This window comes from Myodes glareolus, chromosome 6, assembly GCF_982192425.1.
Source record: "Myodes glareolus chromosome 6, mMyoGla1.1, whole genome shotgun sequence".
Lineage (NCBI taxonomy): Eukaryota > Metazoa > Chordata > Mammalia > Rodentia > Cricetidae > Myodes > Myodes glareolus.
Window position 1 is genome coordinate 22389247 of NC_142031.1, and position 25909 is coordinate 22415155.

A 25909-nucleotide genomic window follows, 5' to 3' on the forward strand; every position below is an offset into this window, starting at 1 on the left:
AGTCTGTCTCCATCCCAGATGTCCTCTGCTCTGAGGGTGGTATCTGGCACACAGTAGCCACTCAGTACATGCTTGTCAAGTAGATGCATGAAGAATTACCACATGCTAGTCTTTGTGGACAGTGTCCCATTTGTGACCAGGCAAATACACTGAGCTATCACTTTGTCCCTTAAGCTTGACCTTTCCAATGGGGCCCAGGATTTGCAGGCTCCTACTACCATGGGCTGTTGTGTATGTCAGGTTTTTGTCACTGTGACCAAATATCTGAGGGAAAGTACTTAAACGTTATTTTGGTTACAGTCTTGGAGATTTTGATCCAGTTGTTCCTGCTACAAGGCTGGGATGGAGCCAGGAATCATGGAGAGCATGGCAGAGCACAACTTCTCACCTCATATTGGCCAAGAAGCAAAGATAAGGAAAATGGAGAGGCCAGGCACAAAGTAGCCCCTGCATAGGCGTGACCCTAGCAACCAACCTCTTCCAGCCAGGCCCCACTTCCTAATTCTATCACTTGTCGACACTACCATGGCATTAAAGAGGTCATCGGTCGAGTCATCCACATGCGTGTGTGTGCGTGCATACGTGTGTGTGTGTGTGTGTGTGTGTGTGTGTGTGTAATTCCCAATTCTTTGGTCCCAGAACAGAACTTTAGTGCCTCGGAGAAATGGCACACCATTCACAAGACTGGCTTCTTCCCTATGACACCAGCTGCCAACCCTGCCCTGCCGGCAGCTCTGGGTACAAACTCCAGGTGGTCCTCCCATGCAGAAATCACCATGGGCTTCAAGGTTTTGTTTCCCAAGCTGTATAAACGGCCAACTACAGAAGACCTTTATCTTTTTGCCCCACCTTGTCTTGTACTGCTCCTCTCCTGGAGACTCTGAATCCCTCACACCCACCTCCGGTCACATTGACTTGACCTCTGAGGTGTGGCAGAGATGCTGCTTCAGTCTGTCTTGGATCATAGGAGGCCCTAACCTGAAGGAGAACATGAGACCTTACAAAGAGACCTACCACCCCAACCAGACATGGCCACCCAAGATGTACTGTGGCCGGCTGTCCCTAAACATGCATGGGAGAGTCAGAGAACCCAAAGGCCAGCTGGGTCCTGTGAGCACTCAGAGCTGTGAACTGTCCATCCAGGGTTGCAGGAGGCTTGCTGGGCCACTTCATGGGTGTCTGACTACAGGAAGTAAGGACGTGGGTTTCTTGGGTTTGTTTTTTATTTTTGCTTAAATTCGCTTTTATCTGGACAGTGTTTTTTTTGCTGCCCTGGTCGTGCTTGTGAAACAGCACCAGCTGAGAGTATGCGGGCCGAGGCCTCCTGAGGCAGGGGAATGCCGCCATGCTGCCCCACTTATGGGAATCAGCCCAAGTGATCTCCAGGAGCCACACACCCTGGAATTGTAAGCTTCAGGGGCACTACAGAACTAGGCATCTCCACTATTCCTCCCAGGCTACACTGAAGGGGCTGCTGGGCTGCCTTCCCTTTTTTCTTTCTTCCTTTCTTTCTCTTTCCTCCCTCCCTTACTCCTTTTCCTTCCTTTCTTTCTTTCTTTCTTTCTTTCTTTCTTTCTCTCTCTCTTTCTCTCTTTCTTTCTTTTTTCTTATGTTTAGTTTGTCCCAAAGTAGCTAAGGTTTCTCTTTCCAGCATGAGTCTTCCAGGCTTGAGTGATGCTCAGGATCCCAAATGCTCCTAGTCCTGGCTTTCAAACCATGACACTGGCAGACTGCCTGAAGGCCCAGCCTGTCAGGGCACGTGGCATGTGCATCAGGGCCTGGGGACTAGGATGAACGCCTTTGCTCTGTGGACTACTCTTGTGCTAGAAAGACAGGGAGTGTCCACGTTCTTCCTGTGAGGCTGCTGATCTCAACTCTATCCAGTGTATCTCACCAGCGATCTGTCTAAGCACCATCTTCTTCCGCCTGTGCAGCCAGGCCACCACGACCTGCACAGAGTCAGCTCACTGAGACCCCCAGGCCTTCAGGAACTGCTTGCTGGGAGGCAGCTGAGCAAGGACAACCGACTCTGGGAGCCCCTGGTTATGTGGTGTGACATTGGCTGTGGACCTGGAAGGGGCTTTTCCTGTCTTGTTCACATTTTCCCCGCCTCTTTGGAGAGCTGTGAGTGCCTGTCAGTTTGCATGGCCCCTGTGACTTGCACTCAGCTCCTCTTTGACTTCCAGGTCCGGACGTCTGCTGCGCCCTGGAGTGAGAATGAAACTCTGGCCAGCAGGATGGGATGCCTCCCATGTGCAATCGATGTCCATCCCCACAACTGGGCAATCAATGCAGGGTCAGGAAGCAGGGATCTGTGACTACACATAGATGGAAAACAATGAGTCCTATACATCCCCAGGGTAGCAGATTGGGTTCCTGCCTGTTGACTGGGCCCTCCCCACCCAAGGTGACCTTGTACCTGTGACTTGCTTTTCCTGTCTGATGAGTCTCTAGAACCCAGCATACCATCCCAAACTGCCACTTCCCTCCATCTGCACCCCGGGTATTTGCACCCTACCTACATAGGGTTCCAGAAACATTCCAGAAGGCAAAAATGAGTGTTCGACTCAAACTTTGCACATAGTACCTGTGGGCTCCTGCCCCACCCCCACCCCTGCCTGCTCAGTGTATACTGAACTCCCAGGGACCCACAACCAACTCATTATTTGGCTCAGTCATGCATGCTTATCTTAAGTCTGAAGGAATCCTCCTGCTCCGTTGGGACCAGGTGTGCCCATACTTCAAGGCTAAAATGACATCATCAGCTGTGTCCGGCTCTGGAACACCCAGTGACTAATGGTGGGTGAGTCCTTGTCGTCATCTCAGCTGTGACCTGTCACTCTCCCAGACCCAGTTCTGTTATGAGGCCTTCAGGAGGGTCCAAATCGCTTACTCAGTTCCCTTGTGTCATCTTTGGTATGTGACCCCTCAAGAGGTCGGTATATGTGACCTGTGATGGCATTGCTCAGCTGTGTTGGCTAAACACAGTCAGCTGAGGAGGTCAGAACTTCCAGTGGCCAGCAGAGCGAGCTCTGATTTAGACCGTACAGAGCTTGCAGAAGGGAGCAATGGGGACACCCCGGCCCCCCAGAGGTCTCCAGGTGTCAAGTTATGTCACAGGCTGGCTACAGAGCTGGGCTGCCGTCCCTACTGACATGTCCAGCTGGCCACTGTGGCTGCTGTCACCACTCTTGATTGTCTGGGTCACCAGGTCTCTCCTTGAAATCTAGTTCCTCACTCTGCTTTAGTTGCTGCCCGGGACACTGGCACACCTGTTACTGCTGGTAGGCTATCCCCACAGAAGCCACTCAGGCATCCTACGTACATAGCAGCTGCCTTCTCCAGGGCACGGGTCCATGAGGAAGCCTCCAGTGTCTGCTGTGGTCTAGCCGCGAAAATCACATGTGTCATAGCACAGGTTAGCTCCACTTAGCCTGGGAGGACCATATGGGCCCATTTTTGACTGCAGAAACACAAGCCTAAGCATCAGCTGCCACCTCAGAGGGCTGTTTGTCTGAGGGTTCTGCTCCCAGGAAGTATGCTCACACACAGGAGGGCCTGAAGAACACTCAGGATTGTGTTGTTCTTCTGGTAAGTTGGAAGTGGGGTCAAATTATCTCCAGCCTTTCTTAGTAACATCAGGGCTGTAAATTTTCCTTTGAGGAGCCTGGCATCAGGACTGGCATGGCCACTCGGCAGGTGAAGCAGCTGCCAAGCTGGACCTCAGTTCCGTCACCGGCCTTGTGTGACGTAAGGAGAGAACTGGCTTTTGTAAACTGTCTGACCTATATACAGTCATGTGTACATACAATAGATAAAGAAACATACACAATTTCAAAAAAAAATAAAGCTTTGGGGACTGGACAGATAGATGACTCAGTTGTTAAGAGCACTGGCCACTCTTTCAAAGGACCAGGGTTTGATTCCCAGTACCCACATGGTGGCTCACAACTGTCTGTAACTCCAGGCCTGAGGTTGTTGCCCTCTTCTGACCTCTAAGGGCACTACATACACATGGTACACAAATACATGCAAACAAACACCTACACATAAAATGAGAGAGAGAGAAAGAGAGAGAGAGAGAGAGAGAGAGAGAGAGAGAGAGAGATTAGGGTTTCTTCCTTTTAACCCACTCCCACGAATTCTTTCTCACTTTCCCTTAATAAATCTACCTTTGCTCTGCAAAGAAAGAGAGAGAGGACAGGGAGAGAGAGAACGTTAAATTTTCCAGGCAGTATTTGTTTGGTTCCATTTAGTTTTGTTATTGGGGGGAGCAGTTGACATTTATTCATCTGTATTGTGCAGGTGGTGGTGGGCGCCCAAGCCAAGGCCCTTGTGAAGGTCAACTGACAGTTTTGGGTTTTTGTTTTGTTTTGAGAAAGGGTCTGTCTCACTGTGTAGACTATATTGGCCCCAGACTCACTGAAATCCTCCTGTCTCGTCTCCAGAAGGTTGGGGCTATAGATGGGAGCCTCCACACCCAACTTTAGTCCTTTTTCTTGTGCACAACTCACGTGTCTCAGCTAACGCTGTTCATTTATTTTGGCCTACAGTTCCAGAGGTCTGAGTCCATTGTGGAAGAGAAGCCAGCAGCAAGCAGTGGGCGTGGCGGCCAGGGCAGGAAGCTGAACACCACCTCAGTGGCAAGCCTAAAGCAGAGAGAGTAAACAGGAAGTAGGGAGAGGCTATGTATTCTCAAACCCCACCCCAGTGGCATAATTCCTCCAGCAAGGCCACACCTCCTAAACCTCGCTAAACATCACTGCCTACTGGGGACCAAATGCTCAAGTATCTGAGCCTATGGGGGCATTTCTCATTCAAACCACACCTTCTTTTCTTACACTGGTTGCCCTTTGGGTTGGCCCCACATGGGGAGCTGACTCTGCTTCACCATTACTCAAACACACTATATAATGCACACATTTAACTTTGTTCTTGCCCACATGCCTCCTGGATCCCGTGTGTCTTAGCTGACTGTGTTGTGGTCTTGGATCTCCCTTAGCATCCTAGGCAGGATGCTAACCTCATTCCTATGTTCTAGCCTCAGGGCCTGGGGTCTCCATGCCCGTACTTCCAGGCACATTTCCTAGGAGGCTCCCTGATGAGTGTGGCTGGTGGCTGGGGGCAGCACTGGGGAGGCCTTGAGTGTCTCAAAGTATTTTATCTTACATTTTAGGATATTATTTCTCATTTATACAGCTGTTCTTAGATGGGTCTCAGACTCATTACAATCCTTCTGCCTCAGACTCAGCCTTCAGTATTAGTTACTTTGTTTCTTGCTGCAACTGAATATCTGACAAGAAGCCGTTTCCAGAGGGAAAATGGGTTTATTTTTGCCCACAGTCTAAGAGCACAGTTTGTCAGGGTGGGGAAGATATGGCCGGAGGAGCCTGAGGCTGCTGGCTCCCATCTGGATGAATGAGAAAACAGAGACAGGATGAAGAACAAGACCTACCCCAAACAACTCACCCCCTCCAGTCAGGCCTGGCCTCCTAAAGGTTTCACACCTCCTCAAACAGTGTTGCCTGCAAGGAAGAGTGCAGCCTGACACAGCTTCCACAGCACCGGGGTCATACACAGCAGTGGTACTGTACCACAAGCCTTTATAAGTACTCCCTAGATGAGCTCCTTTACAACTCATGTAAGTAAATGTGATACAGTATAAGTGATCTTGAGGTGATTTGAAGTGTAAAGGGGATTTGCATGGGTTATATATAAATATGACATTATTTACTGCAAGGGACTTGAGCATTTACAAATCTTGGTGTGAGCAACATGCAGGGGACAGTTTGGCTGGGTATATCATTCTAGCTGGGAGTTTGCGTTTCTTCACTGTTTGGCACCATTGCTTCATTGCCTTCTTCCTTAAGTCACATACTATATTGGCCTAGTTTCATTTCTGTGCCTGTGCTAAAATGCCCTGATTAAACAACAACTATTCTAATTCCTATATTAACAAATATTCTAATTCCTATTAGAGGAAAATAGGCTTCTCAGTGTCTCCCCTCATGTCAGAGCCATTGGGGGCAAGGCATCAGACAGTTTTCCATGCACAAAGACAATTATAGCATTCTCTGTGTTCATGCTTCCCTTGTGCTGCTCTGGTCGTGCACTCACAGGAGCCACAGGGATGTGCTCTTCTGGAAGGGAATCCCTGCCAGAGCAAGGCGAGCCAGGGGCGGGTGGCTCACTCATGAGCTGTCAGCACAGGAAGTTTGTCTCCGATCCCTCTCTTTTCCAAGTTTGGACACAGCACAGACTGGCCTCCAGCTCACGGAAATTCTCTCGCCTCAGCCTCTCCAGTGCTGAGTAAATGGGGTCACAGGCACGAGCTACCAGCTCGGTTTGCATCCTATTCAAAGACAGGGTCATGGGCAGTCTGGAAAGCCCTGCCAGGAACCCAATTAGATTCCCTGCTCCCTCACACAGCCCTCCTCTCCACACTCTGGGTTCCAGAGCTCCTGTCTAGCCTCCTTAGGGACAAGGGCTTCCTTGCCCGTGCGCTCCCACCCGTCTCTGTCACAGGGCCCTCAGCTAGCTCCAGCCAGCCCAGTTCTGCTTATCCCTGCCCCTCCTGCCATCCCATCATAAGGCAGCTGCAGCCACCACTCTCTAGGGGACACCGGCTGTGTCCTGAATGCTGATTGCTGCAGTTAGTGCTTACCAGGAACTCCTTCCCATGCTGGCTCATCTACACCTGCTCTGTCCTTTGGCCAGCTGTGTAGTCTTTCCTAGCAAGCACAGATTTGAAGTTCCCTCCTGATTCTCTTGCAAAACCTTACGAACTCTTTAGTGTTTATCACTTGTGCCCTCTGCCCCAGATACCCATGGCTTTTGCTTTCTTTCCTCCCTTTGGTGTCCCTCAAAGCTCTCGATTACAAAAGACCTTCCCTGACTACTTATTTAAGAAAACTTTAAAAAGATTGTTTTTTAAATGTGTGTGCCTGATGCCTGCGGAGGGTGTCAGATGCCCTGGGGTTACAGGTGGTTGTGAGCCTGCTGCTGGGTGGCTGATGAGGGTTGAACCCAGGTCCTCTACAAGAACGGCCAGTGCTCTTAACTGCCGAGCCATCTCTCCAGCCCCAACTATTTGATTTAAGATGATAGCTCTCATGCTCCGGATAGTTCCATCTCCCCGTTCTGGTCCAACTCTGCTGAGTCTTCCCTAACTTCCTTGGTATCTGGTTCCTTGTTTTCTCTCTCACTGGTGACTGATACACCAGTGAGTGAAGGATCATGAGGGTGCAGGCAAGGATGGGCCCTAAGTGTCACTGGGTCACTGAGAGCCCTGAATGAGAAAGAAGTGGGGATGCTCCAGCCAAGCTGGTCTTTTGGTACAATTCAGGTTCCCTCCTTTGGCCGTAGCATTCCAGGGCCAAGGAGGCTCCCACTTTCTCGCTCTCTTGCTCAGACACCTCCTATCCCCGTAACAGATGGAACCTGACATTCCAGTGGGGTCGTGTGACTTTGTCAGGGTCCCACAGCAGGGCATGGTCTGGCACCCAATAAGGCCTGGACAGAAGAATCCATGTGGACTCCGAGCCCAGCACCCACTGACCTATATATTTCCTCCTTCCAACCTTGAGCAGGCGCTGAGTTCTCTGGCCTCTCTTTCTGAAGGTTGTTGCTTGGCAACAGTTGCTAGGCAAATTTGCAATGAGTAAAGAGTCAAGGCTCTCTCATAGAGGCCCCCAGGAATGCCAAGGTATAGCAGGCTATCGTGACCTGCCTTTGACAGGGCCCAAGGCATTCTTTGCCTGTGGGACTCACATACTTGTCAGGCTCCCCTGCAGCCAGGGTGGTGGAGGGCAACCGCAGGGGATTCCCTGCTTGGTAATGTACACCTTGAGCTTCTCAGTCCCTAGAGACTCATCAGGGTACCTCCTCCTTGCCACTAAGACCATGGGACATTAGGTACTGGCCCTCCAAGAAGCCAAATCCTGTCAACAACCCATGGGCTGGTGGGAAACTGGGAAGCCAGGCTTGACTAAGAGCACAGCCCAGCTGGTAGACACACAGGGGGAGCCAGCTCATAGCGATGGACTCTTGGCTGTGAAGACACCACCAGGTCTTCAGACATGATGTCACTGAGTGAAGGGTACTTGCTATAAAGCTGTGATGGTTAAGGCTGACCATCACCTTGTCGGCCTCTAGGATCTAAGAGGTGAACCTCTGGACGTGTTTGTGAGGGCAGTTTCTAGTTTGAATTAATTGATGGGGAAAGATGCCCCCCCCCCCAAATGCAGGCAGCACTATTCTACAGGCAGAGGTTCTGGACTCATGAGGAAGGAGAAAGCTAGCTGAGCACCAGCGTTCATTTCTCTCTGCTTCTTGACTGCAGAAGCAATGTGACCAGCCACCTCACGCTCCTGCTGTGACTTCCCAGCCGCGATGGACTGTCCCCATAATCATGAGCTGATTTAAGCCCTTCCTCCCTTAAGTTGCTTTGGTCAGATGTTTGACCATGGCAGGGAGAAAAAAATAATTAACAGAATAGCCTAGTAAACAAACACAGGTTAGTGCAGGATGGGGACAGTGGCGGTGCTGAGGTTGGATGCTGGACTAAGAAGAATGAAGGGACCAGAGGGAATGGCCACCACCCTGACCTGTGTCTGTGGCACTGTGGGTGGATGCAAGACAGAGAGAGGTTCTTTGGACTTCTAGTGCTTCTCTGTGCTCTGGGTCCAGCCGTGCTCCTACTGGGTCCGTGTGTCTATATCAGAGGGGTCCTCTGCAGCCTCAACAGGCCCTCAGCTGCAAGAAGGTGTTGGATGTCACCTGTGGGACCTGTGCCAGGTCTGGATTCCTCAGAGAAACACTGACCACAGGGGCAAATGTTTGAGAACTTTCTTTGTGTCCTTTGGCCACAGTGGATCTATTACCAACCTGTTTGCACAAAAGGAAGCTGAGGTCTTTGAGAGCTGAGCAACTCGTCCAAGATCACACAGCTAGGAAAGAATAGAGGAGCCAAGATTAGGAACCAAGGGCCTGTCTCTCAGCCCTTCCCTTAGGCCACTCTGGGCCTCTGCCTTCAAAATATCTGTGCCCTCTGCTTTTGTGACCCATGGCCGTGTTTCATGCTCACTGTAGGAGGCAGCCTGTGGTCAGCTCAAGAACATCAGACGGAGCTGCCCTAGGCCACTCATTCCAGTCTTCCCAGCTCAGTGGATGAGTCCCTGGGAAAGGTCACCTGAGAGAAAGGCACTGACATTAAGAACCTGGAAGACGTGGGTACCAGAGTCTCTGGCCTTGACCACAGTCCCACCCACTCTCCTGTATACCAGGACTAGGCCCTCAAGGCTGGCCATAGGGTTGGACTGTTCTCTGCAGGGGGTTCTGAGCCCCTGGGGAGGGGTTAAGGACAGATACTGACATAATTCATCCCTGCTTTCCTAGGGCCCGAGGTTAGATGGTTGACTACTTCTAGTTGAAATGATCCACTGCAGATGAACCAGAATCCCCTCTCCCATGCCTCACACTCTAGCTGAGTCCCTAGGCCCCCTCTCCCACACTCCAGCTGGGTGAAGACCACTGGTGAAGAACCCAGATGTTCCCAAGCTTCCCAGTGGGAGCTGTGAGAGCCCTGTATCGGAGACCCCTAGGCTTTATTTGATTTTAATGACTGTTACTAAAAACTAGGAAGATGCATGCTCCTTGTAAGCAAAGAGGCCCAGAATAAATGCAGAGATATATCTGGTCACCTTCCTGGAACCAGGCTGGGGCTGCTTCAGCTCTCTCCTGCCTCTTTCTGTGTGTGGACATGAGTTCTCTGGTGTACCCTGTCACATACACCCCCTCACCCACATACACCCTTGCATAAACCCATAAACATCCATGCATACATACCCATACATTCTTCCACATGCACACCCACATCTCTGTACACACCCCCAAACATATCCCCACATATACATACTTTCATACATCTCTCCATACTCACACACCCCATATACATACCTTTTCCATATAAGCCCTCCATACACATTCACACACTCACACCTCTACATATTACCCCACATACGCCCACATGCCCCCACATATACATACCCATATATGCTTCCATATACACCCTCACACAAATATGAATTTCTACAGACATATCCTCATACATACCCCCTGTGCTAGATGGTTTTATGTCAACTTGACACAAGCTAAAGTCATCTGAGAGAGAGGAGGGAGCCTCAGTTAAGACAATGCCTGCATAAGATCAGGCTGCAGCCAAGCCTGCAGGACATTTTCTTAGTAATTGATAGAGGAGCGCCCAGTCAATCGTGGGTGGTCCTGGGTTCTCTAAGAAATCAGGTTGATCAAGCCATGATGAGCAAGCCAGTAAGCAACACCCTCCATAGCCTCTGCATCACTTCCTGCCTCTGGGTTCCTGACTGAGTTCCTGTCCTGACTTCCTTCAGTGATTGACAGTGATAAGGTAGTATAAACCAAATTAACCCTTTCCTCCCCAACTTACTTTTTGATCTGGGTGTTTCATCACAGCAACAATAGCCCTAACTAAGACACCCTAACTAATACACCCCACATGTACATAGTCACATACGTACCTTACATATACATCTCTCTATTCACACCCCCACACACCCCTCCACATACACGCCGTCTCTGTATGTACCTTCCCTATACACCCACACACTCACACTTCTACATACACCCTCATACAAGCACACCCTCCTCCAGACAAACCTCCACATACAAACCTCCACATATATACCCGGAACCAATTTCCTCTTCTTAAGAAAAACATAAAACACAAAGGAAGGGAACAGAAAGAGGTCACGCCGTGCGATCAGTTACCGTGCTCTGTGGTGACGTCTGACAGAGCATCTGAAGGGAGGAAAGGTTTACTTGGACCCACAGTTTCGGGGGTACAGCCCACGTGGCAGGGAAGGTAAGCTGTTTGTGGATGATGGAGGGTGTGGCAGAGGCTGTTTACGCAAAGGGCCAGGAAACAGGGAGGACAGAATCGGAGGTGTGGCTATAACCACCAAAGATCCACCCCTATGACTCACTTCCTCCACCCCTCAAGACTCTTTCACCTCCCCCAAGTAACTCCCCCAGTTGGGGAACAATTGTTCAGCGTATAAACTTCTGGGAGACTCTCCAGATGTGAACCACAACTACACAAACATTATCGTGCAAGTGGCCTGGAAGCCATGCTCTGGTCATGTCTTCACATCACCGCAGATGCCTGTCTTCACCTGGGCCTGGTCTGTCGTCCTTCTTCGGCAGTATGAAGCTAGAGGTGGAATTAGGTCCCCTTTATTTCTGTTTTATTTTCCCAAGTACTTTGAAAGTGGAGCTCAGGGCTGTTTCATTTGGAGTGAATTTTGCTCTGAGGTTTTGAAGGACAATATGAGGAAGCCAGAGGCTGTATAGTGATGGGGAGGCGGTCCTTTGGGACTCCTGACACCTTCTACAGTGTCAGAGACTTGGTGAACCAATCTCCTGTCCATGATGACCTCTGAAACTGTAGGAGGAGAGCCTGGGCCTTGGGCCAAGAACAGCTCCTGCGTGTGCACTATGATATGGAGATTTTGGGGTCCCATGAACCATGCACCAGGCAGGGTCAGAGGATAGCAGTTCCAGAGAAGTTCTCTGAGTACTCCCTAAAGCTGCAGGCACTGTCTACCTGGGCTGGGCATCCAGCACAACCATCAACCTTCAGCTTCCCTTGATCCTCCCACTGTGAAAACCAGCCACAGGTGGATTCAGGTGAGAAAGATGCCAGGGAGGGAAATCATGGAGGCCCCTGCAGAGATGGAAGTTAAGAACTCGGCAAGACCTAGGAACGGACATTGCCATGTTTGACATGGATTTAGAAAGAAGAGATTCAAGATTTAAAAAGGAGGGGGGCTTTTGCATGTAGAAGATGGGGAAAGATAGGAAGGTAGAGTTGAAGATGGAGTGATGGAAGGGATGTGGCCTACGGCTGCCCGGTGGAAGGCTGCAAAGGACCAAGAACCAAGGATGAAACTGCTTAAGGAGGAGACTGAAGAGGAGGAACGAGGGCTGAGATGCTGGGAGTAAAATTGAGTTTGCAAACTGGAGAGGAAACACAAGAACCGCGTTTTCAGCTCGCCCCCCCCTCCCACTTTTGAAGAACACAGCCGCAACCCAGCCTGATTCAGGCTAAGCCGCCAAGGGAAGGAAAGCAGACCTACGGTCAACTGCAGTGAGACTACGAGAGATCGATGGGGTACCAATCAATAAGACAACACAGAGGCAATGAGCCAGAAAGCCACAGGGCTCGAGTTCTTCCTTCCTGTGAATGGGGGAGCTTCCTGAAATAATCGGACCCTTCTGGGCAGCTGGACCCTATGACCTGCATCCTCTACCACAATGGGCTTCTGGAACTGGCTGGCTGTGAGTCTGCTGATGGGCCGGTGTCCACTGCCCAGCATGACTGCAAGTAATTTGAATCCCCTTGGACCTTAGAGACCTCCACTGGGGTGAAGTCAGACGCTTGACTACACCCAAGCAAAGAATTTGGGGATAAGCCAGAGTGAAGCGAGTCAGTGAGTTTGTTAAGCAGGGAGAAGAGATGGCAAGAGGACACACTTCAGACTGCAGAGCCGTGTTTAGAGGGCGCACAGGAGGAGGACAGTCCACAGTCTGCAAGGCTGGAAGGCTCACTTAGGTGTTTTTTAAATGATTTCATTTGATCCTGGGGTTTTCTAAGTCATTCACTCAAAGGATGTGATTTACAAGAAGGCTTTAAAGATTAACCAAGTTTAAGACTGAGTGTAGAAACACGAGCTGGTTCACTTATTTCTCTCTCCTTAAAGGGTGAAATCGGAGGGCTGTGTGCTTTGCTTTAGTGTGGGGACAAGAGAATGCTCAGAGTCAAACTCCAGGTGATAAACTTTCTGTCCCCAGGTAAGCAGAACTTATTTTTTACCTCCTTAGTTTGAGTTATATCGAAGGAAAGCAGGCATTATCCCTATAGGCAATTTGATTTTATTGGTTGTGTTGAAGTTTCTTGATGCCGGATGACAACTGGGTTCCAGGGTGAAGGGCTTCCTCCCTTCCTCGTACCCCTTAATTTTCCGCCTTTCTGTCTTGAGTTAGCCTCTGAAATTCAGAATCTCAGGTTAGGATTTGGATGGGCCCAGCCGGCAGTGGCTAGAAGCTGCCCCTCTCCTGTGCTGTTCAGTGCAGGGCATGGGCAGGAGAGGCCTTGCCCCGTCCAGGACAGAGACTGCCATGGGGTGCAGGGCTGGGTGAACCTCTCTGCTTTGGCTTGTCCTCAAATGAAAGTGTCCAGGGAGCACCCATTTTTGTGCTGACTCCCCCACTCCACACTGACTCCCCCACTCCACACTGTCTCTCCCTCTCCACACTGACAACCCCTCCACAATGACTCCCCCTCTACACTGACTCCCCTGCCTCCACACTGACTCCCCCACTCCACATGGACTCCTCCTCTCCACACTGACTCCCCCCTCCACACTGACTCCCCCTCTCCACACTGACTCCCCCTCTCCACACTGTCGCCCCCTCTCCACACTGACTCCCTCCTCTACACTAACCCCCCCCTACACTGACTACCCCCTCCACACTGACTACCCCCTCCACACTGACTACCCCCTCCACACTGACTCCCCCCCTCCACACTGATCCCCCCTCCACACTGTCTCCCCGCCTCCACACTGACTCCTGACTCCCCCCTTCACACTGACTCCCCACTACCCCACCTCCACACTGACTCCCCCACCTCCACACTGTCTCCCCCTCCACACTGACTCCCTGCCTCCCTGCTCCTGAAAGATGCATAACATCTGAAAATTTCATCAAAACCCTGGCCTCTGGTCACAGGCTGAGGAGCCCGGGGGGGTCCAGGCATCCTGCTGTTGCTCAGGCCCAGACACTGTCCAGAATGTTGCAGGCATGAGGTGGGGTAGGGAGCTGCTAGTGTGCACGCTGCTGGGAGGGGCCGAGAATATGTAGCACCAGCTTCCTGGGTGGAAGGGCAATGCAGATGGCAATGTGGGTACTGGATGCAGTGGGCACAGGGGACAGCACATTCAGGGTCCCAGGCCTGTGACTGCCATGACTCCACATCACAGGCTCACTCCCCACCCTGAAGCCTTGGGGTTATTTAGGAGCCTAATTATGACTTAGGTGGCTCTGGGATGTGTGGTCTGTGGGGGACATGTGCCCCTACTGTGAGGACAGAGATGCCATTCCTTTGTCTGAGCTGGTCTAAAGACTCTCAGCTAGTCCTCGAGGTGTGCCTGCAGTGGACAGGTGGCATTGTTTTAGGTCTCACCAACAAAAAGAGCCAGTCCAATCTGATGGGAAAACCACCCAGAGAAGCATAAAGAGGTTGCCTTCTTTGGGCAGGTTGTTCTGTGACCAGAGCACAGGGCCTAATAAGCATATATGTGGATGTGTGTGCATGTATGTGTGCAAGTGAGTTTATGTGTGTTAGCATGCATGTATTTGTTTGTGTGTGAATGTATGTGTGTGTGTTTATGTGTGCATTCATGTGAGTGTGTGTGTGTGTGTGTGTGTGTGTGTAGAAAGCAGTATACTGTAAATACAGTATCCTGTGCCCTCTGGATTACTCAGTCACCTCCTCCCACAAGTCTGGAGTGAAGGATACCTGGGGAAAGGCCAACAGCAGGACAATTGACTAGGGGAGGTGCAGGGTGGCAGAGCCACGAGGGCGGTGGTCAGGGGCTGAGCTTGAAAAGTTTACTGCTGAGGCTGGGCACTGATAAACATGTTGAGTCCTTGGAGACCAAAGGAAGGACATGGCACAGCTGTGTGGAGAGGTGGGCCATGGAAGTGGGATGATCAAAAAGCTGGACTGTGTATCAGCTCTCTCCAAACACAGCGGTTCAAGCCTTCCTTTAAAGACTAGCCACCTGGACAGATACTGTGGTTGAGCTGGGCTGTGCTGAGCTGGACCTCCCGCAGCCTGGGACCAGGCTTTCTGTGTCAAGAGGTTGTGTGTGAGGAAAGACCAGCTGGAAGGAAGGATCCTGGGTAGGCAGAACTTCCCAGGGACCTGTGGGTGCTTCTGAGGGAGATTACCCCAGAAGAACATGAGGCCGCAGTTTACACATGTGGGGCCAATAGGGTCAAATTGGACACCTCCAATTCCCAGTCAGGAGCGGCTATTGCCCTGGAGGGCACGGTGGGTCAGGAGGAAGTGGCTGTAGGTAGAGGGGTGGCCCTAGGAGCTATGAGAGAACTCAGGAAGTGTCCAGGAGTCTCTCTGACTGGGGTTTGCCATGTGGTCAGTAGGCTGGATTAGGGCTGAGGCCAAGGGCAGCCAGCTCTCCTAAGGAGGTAGAGGCTTCCGCGGGTGCTCCCAAGCCAGCAGCAGCATGCAGGCTGCTCTTGCCCGAGCAGCCCAGGGATTAAACTGACTTTGTTGGGATTACAGTTGCCAATCAAGTTCAAGTACATTTTTAAGAGCTTAATTTGCGGCCCTAGGTTTCAAATAAAATCATCAAGTCCAGTCGATTAAACTCATTAAGGCGGGCAGCCTGGCTGGCATTTATGCCGCCATCAGATTCGGAGAATTAATTAGTGGCTGTTATCCTTTGTCGGGATTAGTGGTGCTGGCCTCAAGGCCCAGGGTGTCTGTAGAAGGCAAGTTGTAATCTCTTCAGTGGGCCTCCACAGACTGGTGCTTGTGGGGCAGGAAGACCGTGTGATGTCCTGATTCTGCCTTGGGAATGCAGATGTGTACAGACTTGGCCAGCCGGTTGGGCTGGCTTGAGGGCACTGAGGTCACAGGCCCTGCACTCTGCACCCCCCCCCCAGCTCTGACCTTCCCTAGTGCCCCACACAAGGGGAGGAAGTCTGCGTGCTCCTTTTCCTCTTAGATTGCATGGCACCTCCCTGGTAGGTGGGGTCCAGGGCTCCAGTTTAGGTGGTGTACTTGCTGCCGTGTGCCTTTGGTGCCACCGAACTGGCTCTTGTTCCCCATAATCCTCAGCATGGTACCAGAATTAACTTTTGAACTCTGGAAATGATGTCGCCACAGAGCTTCCACACTGAAACAGTGTGCCAAGGTCCGTGCACTTTCTCATAGAGAACAGGTGGAGGAGAGATGTTTGGCCTATGCCAAAGAGCACATGAAGCAGGACATTGGATGAGTTCTGTCTACGACTTGTCCCTAGTTCTCCTGTCCAAGGAGTCCCCTTCCCCCGTTGTTGGTTCTTTTCCTTACCTTCCTTCAGCCCTTCAGCGGGTCAAATGCATCTGCCTCAGGGCCTTTGCATCTGTGGCTTCATCTGGCCCCAGGTGCCAGGCTCTTTCTACTCCTGGAGGGCTCAGTACCAATATTATATCTTCAGAGAGGTCTGCTTTCTCCATCCAAGACGTTCTAAAAAAGGACCATAGATTGGAAAGATCACATAAGTCATGTAGGTAATTTAAAAACTTGCAACAGCTCCGCTAATGAGAAATTAAAGTTAGTTAATATTCTAGTTTCCTCTCTGTTATGATAAAACACTCTGACCAAAAAGCAACTTGAAGAGAAAAGGATTTGGCTTACATTTCCAGGTCTCAGTCTGACCTTTGCATCTGAAGGAAGTCAGGGCAAGAATTCAAGGCAGAAGCCATGGAGGGAGAAGCATGGAGGAGCACTGCCTGCTGGCTTGTTTACAGGCTCATGCTCAGCTGGGTTTCTTACATAGCCCAGGACCTGCCTAGGGATGGTGCTGCCCACAGTGGGCTGGGCCCTCCCAAGCCCCACCCACATTATTAATGAAGACAATCCCTTACTGACACATTGCAGACCAATCTGATAAAGACAATTACTCAGTTGATGTGCTTTCTCAGGTGGTAGCAATATGCCAGCTAATGCTAACTGGGACAGTTAATATTTACATGCATGTTAAGTATTTAGTTCTATTTATCTTAATTCACTTTAACCCAACATAACAAAAACATTTGCCATTCCATAGGTAACCCGAATAAAAATAGCAATGAATGAGTCTCATACTCCTGTGTTGTTGAAGTCTCTGAAATCTGATGAGTTTTATACTTTTGGCCTGTGTCAATTCCAAAGCTAAATTTTTATCAGAAGCCCTCGATCTACATTTAGATTTGATGGAGTTTATGTTGAAAGAGATTTACATACCCAAGTAGTTCTAAAATATCTGAACTGATTTGAGCTTTCATTTTTTAATTTAAATTACTTAAATTTCAATAAAGTATAAAAGCCTCGGGTCCTCATCTCACAGGAACCGGGGTTTACAATCAGCCAGGGGAGAGCAACCCGTCTTGCAGAAGCTTCTGTGGGACTCTGGAACATTCCCTGAGTTTTTTAGGCAGTCCTTGCTGCTGTCTGCACAGAATTACTGCCTCTGCTCACTCTCTCTCTCTCCTCTTGCTTCCTCTGGACCAGTGACTCCTCCAGGGTGGAACCCACAGGAAGGGACTATGGCACCAGACTGGAGGACAGGGTGGGGCTGAGAGAGCAGAGCCTCCCTAAGGCTGAGATGAGGAGGCTGCCCCTGCAGTGTCTGAAGAGCCTGGTCCCTGCTTGTGTGAGGTGAGGATTAAGTGGGACTGGCTTGGGAAGAGGAAGCATTATGGCTCCCAGATCAGAGCAGGGACATACCTGGTCTCGCGGAAACTGGGGCCTTGGGATGACAATGGTGTTCTCCCTGGCCTTGTTCTGACACTCGGCTGTGGCTCTAGTCCCAGCAGCCCACACATGTGTGGCTGCCCTGCGCTGGCCTTCTTCAGCCCTCTGGCACCTTTTCTCCAGCTGCCACACGTGACGGTACCTTGGTTGTCCATCACAGACTCACTGAGGAAGATCAGGTGACTGACCAGGCTGGGACACAACTACCCATGGACCCAGGGAGGAGGAGAGCCCAAGAAACTCTCCTGCCTGGAGGTGAGTGGAGATGAAGAACCAATAGTCACCATGTATGCCAGGCGGGGGAAGACCATGAGTTCCCGGGGACGTACTCTGCAAACTGAAACTTCCATGTCGCCTGCAGCTAGGATACTTTTCTGTGGGGTAGAATATTGGGACTTGAGCCAGTGGGAAGTGGCTGCCCTGTGAATTACCAGAACACACATTGTGGCTGCAGAGGCTGGCTGGGAAATGGGTAGGGATGCCCCATTTGTCTGTCCTCAGGTATGGTAGTTTGAATGTAATTGGTCCCCATAATCTCCCAGAGTGGCACTACTAGGAGGTGTGACCTTGTTGGAGTAGGTGAGGTCTTGCTGGAGGAGGTGTGTCACTGGGTGGAGGTGGGCTCTGAGGTCACATATATGCTCAAATCATGCCCAGTGAGTCAGTCTACTTCTCGTTGCCTGCAAGAGTAGGACTCTCAGCAACTTCTCCAGCACCATGTCTGCCTGCATGCCACCATGTCCCTCTGAACTGTTCATTGCCACCCCAAATTAAATATTTTTCTTTATAAGAGATGCTGTGGTCGTGGTGTCTCTTCACAGCAATGGAAACCTTAACTAAGACACCAGGAAAGGAATGAGACAGATATCCAAAACATGCCTCTCAAACACAGGTTTGGGAGCCTGATTAGGATGAATGAGGCTAGGAGGGGGGAGATCAAGATAGTCCTGAGTCTAGCCTGAAGTTGGTGGCCTGGGTCACCTTAGATTCATACCAGTCAGTAATGGTGTCCTGGGCTCTGTGCTGTGTCTTCTGCATGATGTCTAGATGGAGCTTTGAGTCTGGGTAGGATCTAGCTTCCAGTTTGTGTGAACCGGAACTAAACAGTATCCTACTTCTAAGGCAGCAAAGGAACTAGGGGATGGTGCTTGTGCAATCTCTGGGTGCTAGATCTGGGCTGTGTGCTCAACTAAGTGAAGCCCCTGAATAGACATGGCCTGCCTGGCTTCTGTAAGGCCAGCTTGGGGCCTTCTGTGAGCACCTGCTCTGCCCAGTGCCTCTGTAGGGACATCTGTGCTGGGTGTTTGGGCAAGAGCATTTTAGGGCTCCATTTCTTCTGCCTCCCTCCCTGCCTGCCTGCCTGCCTCCCTCCCTCCCTCCCTTCTTCTTTCCTTCCTTCCTGGAGTCTCTCTCTGGGATTCTGACCTCTTGATTGATCAGCTTCTCCCATAGACTTGACCTGGAAATTCTCATTCTCTGTTTCCTTAGCAACTGGTGGGTAGCTGTTACCCTTCATCAGTTGGCTTTCTGATCCCAAACTCCTCTGTGTCTTTCCTCAAGGTCCCATCAACCCCTCCTGGGCCCTATGTAGCTTCAGCCCCTGTCTATCTGTTGATCCTATAGTGGCTCTGATGTGGCTTCCCAGAACAGAGTCCAGTTGGAGTGCGTGGACCTACATAGAGGATTTAGGTCCTGGAACTCAGGCTGGGCTGAGTGGGAATGGAGTGGGGTAGGGTTAAAATGTTACCATCTGAAGTGGTCTGACTATTGTGGTCCAGGGCCAGGAACAGTCCCAGTGTGTGTCCACTCATATCACATCAGTGATAGAGAGACCAAGGTGCCCTTGCCTTCAGATGACCCCATGGCTCTCATGTTTTCTGAAGCCCAGAAGGTCTGAGCCAACAAGCTGTATACCTCTAAGGGGCTCTGGGTCCACTGTAGAGGGTTAAGTCTGGCCTTGCATCCTATGAAGGGATAAGGAATGAGCCCGGCCAGAAGGTGAGTGTGTAGTCATGTACCCTGAGTCTTGGAGAGACGGGGCATGGGTATCCCAGTGACTCTGATAGCCTGAGCCCCAGGAAGAAAGCGCATGGAAGGCCAGAGCTTCCTAGCGCTTGGGGTGCCAAGAAACTCCCAGGCATATGGGGGTGGGGTCTAATCAGGAACCTGGCAGCTGAACATAAAGAAGACCACAGTGGTATACCTAAGATGCCCCGACTCATTCCCGGAAGGATGTGCTATCCTAGCGCAGAGTGCTGCCACCCGGCCCCGCTCTCCCTAGGAATATACACTGATACAATAACCTGGCCACGTATTCAGGCCCTGAGGGATACCCTGACTGCATCTGGGTTGCCCTCTGCCCTGTCCTATCCTACCACATGCCTGGGGCCACAAACTGTGTGTGTCCTCTCCATTCCATCCCAGGCACCTGCCAGGCACACTGTCAGTGCCTGCACTGGGTGACGTCCAGCTGCTTTTAACCTGAGTTGACCGCTCAAATCTTCCAGGATGTGCTGTGCCGAGTTCCCTCATGTGACCCCTTCCTGACCCCAAAGCACAGTCCTGTGGCAGGCGTGGCCCACACAGTGTGGAGCTGCACTCTGCTATCTCCCAGAGTCTACTGTGGGTGGTGGCTTCTGGGTGGCCCTCTGCTTACTGATGAGGCCTAAAGGCAGCCTGAAGACAGTTTGCTTGGGAAAAGGAAGCAGGGTGGAGGCAGAGCCCTTGACATAGCCCTGCACCTTACCTGAGAGGAGAGCTGGGACATTTCTCACCTTGTTTGCTAGGAGCGGGAGCCTGGGATGACCAGTGTGTGACAAGATGAAGACGGGCAGCCCTTCCCCAGCTGGTGGGCCAGGGGACTGGCAAGACTCTTTGGTGGGAACTCTGTGATCAGATCCTTGGTGTGGGACCATGGTCTATATTCTGTCAATTATATTTTAAATAAATGCTGATTGGCCAGTAGCCAGGTAGGAAGTATAGGTGGAACAACCAGATAGGAAGTAGAGGAGGGTCAATGAGAGCAGGAGAGTTCTGGGAGGAAGGAAGCCCATTCCTCCGGAGTCCTGGCCAGCCACAGAAGGAGCAAGATGTGACTGCCCTGCTGAAAAAGGTACTAAACCATGTGGCTAACACAGGTAAGAATAATGGGCTAACATGTTGTAAGAGTTAAGAAGCCTGAGCTAATGGGCCAATCAGTTTATAGTTAATGTAGACCTCTGTGTGATTTCTTTGGGACCTAATGATTACGGGAACCGGGCAGAACAGAAACCTCAGACAACAGACCCTGGAGACAGCAAGGTCACACCTGGGGATCGGTCACATGGCAATGGTTTTCTGACACCCCAGTGGAGGCCTATAAAGAACTGATTATACCCCAGGAAGCTGTTCACAAGCTTATCTTCAAAGGATGTGTGCTAGATCACTGTATTGAGAGTATTGTCCCATCTGAAGATATGCAGAACTGGAGAGTGGGCTCTCCAGAGCAGGAATACCAGGGTACCCTGTGGTGAAGGGCAGCTAAATGCCTCCATATGTCTCATTTTTTCCTGACATGTGTGTCCTTGATGAAGCTATTCTTCCTCATGCCATGTGTCCAGCCTAGAACTGGCCATGAGGTAAGGATGGGGGTGGGGGCAGGACAGAACACCCCAGGAAATGACATGTTTTGAGACAGGATTTCTGTGCATAACAGCCCTGACTGTCCTGGAATTCTCTTTGTAGATCAGTCTAGCCTTGAACTAATAAAGGTCCACTTACCTCTGCCTCTCGAGTGCTGGGATTAAAGGTGTGTGTCACTACTGCCTGGCCAAGAAAGACTTTTAAACTTCCTTCTGGCCACCTACTATTTGCCCCCTCCTGTCCTGGGTGCTGAGGGGTGAGCCGCACAAGCACATTTGCCTCCGTGAAGCATGCTGAGTGCCTGGTACCATCAAAGCTGCTGGTTCCAGTAGACTAGCCCATGACATGGTCCTGGGGGAGCTAGAACCAAGGACTCAGGGATGCTAGGCCGGCAAAAGCTGGACCTCACTTAGGCGCTGTATCCTGAAGCCCACCTCCTAGCTCTCTCTCCTCTGCACTTCCTTCCATGGCCCCACCTCAGCACCTTCATAGCCTCTTTTCCTATGGCCTGGGTCTCTGCCCTGGCCTGAAAATCCTGTCATCTGCTGCTGGGGACACAGTGGAACAGGGGTCGTGATCACCTTCATTGGGCCGGGATAGGTCTAGGGACAGCCCAATCAGTTGCTTAGCCCCAATCCTGAGTAGTGGCTCAAACCCTGTAGGGTTGTGCTTTGTATCCCATTACCAGGAGGCTTTGATCGGCCGCTGGGTTGAGCCTCAAGGTCTTTGGCAACCTGGGACCATCAATATTATTTTTTTCCTGTAGGTTGAGGCAAATAAAAGCTCATCCAGAAGGGAGAGCAGGGATGAGTGCCCTACCCTCCATGGGAGGGAGTCTTGGCCCTCACACATGTTTGAGTGGGACTTCTATGCAATCTGAACTTAGCGATTTCTAGGATTCTTGGCAAAACTCCCAGTCCAATGTTTCACAGTTAAAAGCCCCAGGTTCCACCATTAGCCTCATGAGCCATGGGTGATGGTAGCCAAGGAAGAGCTCCTTATGAGAAATATTTCATCAAAACTTTGCTCAGAACATCAGGGACCGAGTTCCTGGCCAGGGTATGGTTCATGCCAAGGCCCTGAGGCCACAATGTATGTAGAATGAGCTCACTAGACATCTGTGACTGAGGCTGCTTTCTTCAGAACTAAAGGAACACTCTAGCCTTAGTGATGGGGCAACACCCAGGCCAGCAGTTAATTAAGTAACAATGGGCCTGCTCCCTCCAGCTAGGCTACACAAATCATCCTGAAGAGGGGTCTGCCAAACACCCACAGCACCTGCCTCTGGACTGTCCTGCAGTGAGGCCGAGGAACTTGGGATCTTTTAATTTCACGGGCATGTGCACGCCTCGCCCTGCCTATTCTCCTATGGTATAGTCACCTCCTGAACCTTCTCAACCAAAGCCACCAAGACTGGAGGCCTGGTGAGTCCTACTGAGCTCTAGATCTGGGTGGGTGGAGAGCAGATAATCCTGCTCTTGAAGGCTGAATGAAGCCTGACCTGCTATCCTTGGGAAATGGCCGAGTTGCCCAGCTGCCCAGGTCTTCTGCTGCCCCTGGGTCTGAGACACCAGTGCCTGTGGGCATTGCCTCCTCCTGGCCCTGTCCAGTTCTGTGGCAGAGATGGTGCTGATTGGCCCGGCTCTGCAGCTCCGGCCTGGCTTTGGTGAACTGTGAAGGGCCCAGAGGAAAAGGTGGAATTACAACCTGGCCCAAAGTCACACTGACCCTCTCTGCAGCCACACCCTGGGCCCTGGCAGGCTTTGATAAAAATGAGCTGCACAGTGGCTTAGTTGTCTGCCTCTCAGGCCACGCTCATGCCCAGCCCCTTCATGTATGGCTGCTGTCACAGAGCACCTGCTGGGGCAGTCTTATATCCAGTGTGTACCAGAGCCGAGCAAGCCACTCTCTCCAGACCTCTCCCATGGTACCCACTTCCTTTTGTGTCTAGCTTGCCTGGATAACCCACTATGGGCACTGGAAAGGTCTGCAGCTCTGACACGGACCTGGGACCTGATGATATAGAAACCTGTGTGGTGGGGGTGGGGAGGCTCAAGTAGGGGAGCTGGAATCTCCATCACTGGAGCTGCCCTAAATGGCAGTGGAGAGGAATGCACCTTGTCGGTGACTGTCCTCCTGGCTGTTTGTGGCCATCTCATCTAACTTCTTGCTCTGGCTCCCCGGCTATAGGGGGGAACCCAGTGCAGCTTCCCATGAGGACCGAGCAAGCAGAGCCCTGTGTGTGGCCCTCCAGGTGCTTGGCCATACCGTGTGGACCTTCTGGTGCCCCCAAATGCTCATCCCTTCAAGGCTGTATCAGTGCCCTTTAGCAGGTATCTCTCTGTGACAGCTCAGGGACATTGTAACCTGGAGGATCATGGATGACACAGAATGACTTGCCACCCTGCAGCCTGCAAGGAACACTTTTTTTTCACTTGATATTGTTTTAACGTTTTTAATTAAGAGGTCATATCTTATCATATAACATTCTATCTAATTATTTCTAAATTTTCTAATCATAGTTATATGTACAGAGCACAGTATCTTCTCTGTCATTGTTGAGTAGGCACTTCAGAGGTGTTTTCAAGTCAGCCAACTCCGGAACTCTCCTCATGGGTCCATTAAACCCTCCCCCTCTTCCCTCCTTGCTGTCCCCCCTCCCCACAGTCCCATCCCACGTATGATTTTAAGAGTCTGATTTCTCCCTCTAAGGAGAAGCCCCGTGTCTTGTTTTCTGTGACTGGCATCTTTCTGAGCATCGTGTTCTCAAGACTCCTCCATGTACTAGCATGTACAGAACTCCTTCCGCGATAAGGCCAAAAAGTATGTTTCGATCCTTCTCACTTTACCCCTACTCTAGTCCAGGGATACATTTAAGGGTTCTGCCTTTTACCTGTTTGAAAAATATGGCAGTTGAAAGCCCTGCTTTTGTACTGTGTGCAAACATTTGTTTGAATTTTGGTCTCTGTTCATCTAGGCTTTTGCTACAGAGGCTCTACCACCGGACACCGTGGAACACAGTGCTCCAGACAGACCCCCAAGGCTGCCACATCCTCACCAACATACACCATTTGCTGTTCTCTCTTTTTGTATGATGAGCATCCTGATAGGTGTGAGGTAAAGTTCATTGAGGTTCTTGTTTTTCTGGCATTGGGGGCAGACCTCAAGGCCTCTTGGATGCCAGTACCAGGCCTCTTTTTACTCTTTATTTATTTGTGTGTGTGTACATCCTCAATCACTTTTCATCACACTTTTTGAGACTGAACCTGGAGAATCACCGGTCAGCTAGACTGACTAGTAGACAAGCCCCAGAGATCCCCCATCTCTGCACCCCTGTTGCTGGGATGATAAATGTGTGACCTCTGCCAGACTCAGGTCTTCTTCCTTGCATAGCAAGCACTTCACCTACTCAGCCATCTCCCTGTATTCTGTATTTTAACTGTGAGAGAAGGTTTCACGAAGTTGCCCTCTGTAGCCTTGGCAGGTGACGAACAGGTCATCTCCCTGCTGCACAATGCTGCAATGACTGTGGCCACTCAGTGTGGCTTTGATTTGCATTTTCCCAGCTATCAGTGCTACTGAGCTCTGTGCATGCTGCCTGCTGCTTAGTGGTTTCATTAGAGGCTGGAGTTCAACCTACCACCTCTACGTCCCAACACTGGAACACACCAGACTAAGTTCCCATTCCTGAATAATGGGTGCTGTGGCCTGGACCCAGTACCAATGTTATGCCACAAAAGCCAACAAAGGAGACATGAGTCCCATATGTAAAAGCAAAGAGCCTTTATTTTAATCAAGTTTGCAAATTTGGTCTCTCCGCATGTCCAACATATTGAAACATCCGGAGAGCCCCGAGCTCAATTAGAATTGGGTTTTTATAGTAGTAAAGGTGGGGGTGAGGGAGGTCTCTGAGGTTCAGGACCCCTGATTGGCTGACATTTGTCTAGGGGTGTCCTGGTGAAGTGCTGGCAGTTGTTTCTATTTACAGTGCTTGGAATGCCAGGAATTTCCTTTGAATGGTCTGCTCTTGGGTAGGGGTCAGGTAATCTCAGCCTGCCAGGCATTGTCTCAGGGTAATCTATTGAGACTCCAATAGTTTATCCATTTAAATTTATCAATGGCCAGAGTCCCAGGTGATAATGGATGGAGGAAGTAAAGTACTTCCTTTTTGCCCAGACTTAGATTATCATGGCTGATCCTCACACCAACCTAACGTGTGACCATGGCCTTACCTACCCAGGATGGCAAGTTAGACTCCAGCCTTCCTAGCCTCTGGTCCCCAGCCTCAGCTTCACTCATCTTCCTATGACCCATGAAGGACCAGGGAACCCAGCTTCCTGCACCCACGCTCAACAAACTCTAGACTTCAGAGATCCCAAAGGATGTAGTTAATATCAGGGCAGTGCTACAGATTTGGGATGGAGTTGGGATCAAAGTCTGGGTCTGCAACACTCCCTCCATTCCTAAACCCCCACCTCCCCATCCCCACCTGACCCTCAAGATCTCTAAGCCGACTAGTCTATTTGTCATACTGTGGGCTCTAGAACTAAACTCCTGTCCTCATGCTGGTAGATCCCTGGTCACCTGAGTTGGCTTTGCCATTGTACTCCCAGTGTGGGCTTCTAGGGGCTTCACCGGTTTATTAAGCAAAACCTCCTACCCAAC

The 25909-nt window shown here is 50.8% G+C and overlaps 2 long non-coding RNA genes across 2 annotated transcripts; one reads left to right on the forward strand and one right to left on the reverse strand.

Annotated features, from left to right (window-relative positions):
- Positions 1–12953: 12953 nt before the first annotated feature.
- Positions 12954–16639, reverse strand: LOC146894154 (uncharacterized). Its single transcript, XR_015001999.2, has 3 exons — positions 16526–16639; positions 16199–16354; positions 12954–13083 (listed from the first exon to the last, which is right to left on the reverse strand). It is a non-coding gene; the product is annotated as an uncharacterized LOC146894154 (long non-coding RNA).
- Positions 16640–22496: 5857 nt separating this feature from the next.
- Positions 22497–24612, forward strand: LOC148121684 (uncharacterized). The gene is made up of 3 exons (XR_015737970.1): positions 22497–22668; positions 23957–24067; positions 24222–24612. It is a non-coding gene; the product is annotated as an uncharacterized LOC148121684 (long non-coding RNA).
- Positions 24613–25909: the final 1297 nt, after the last annotated feature.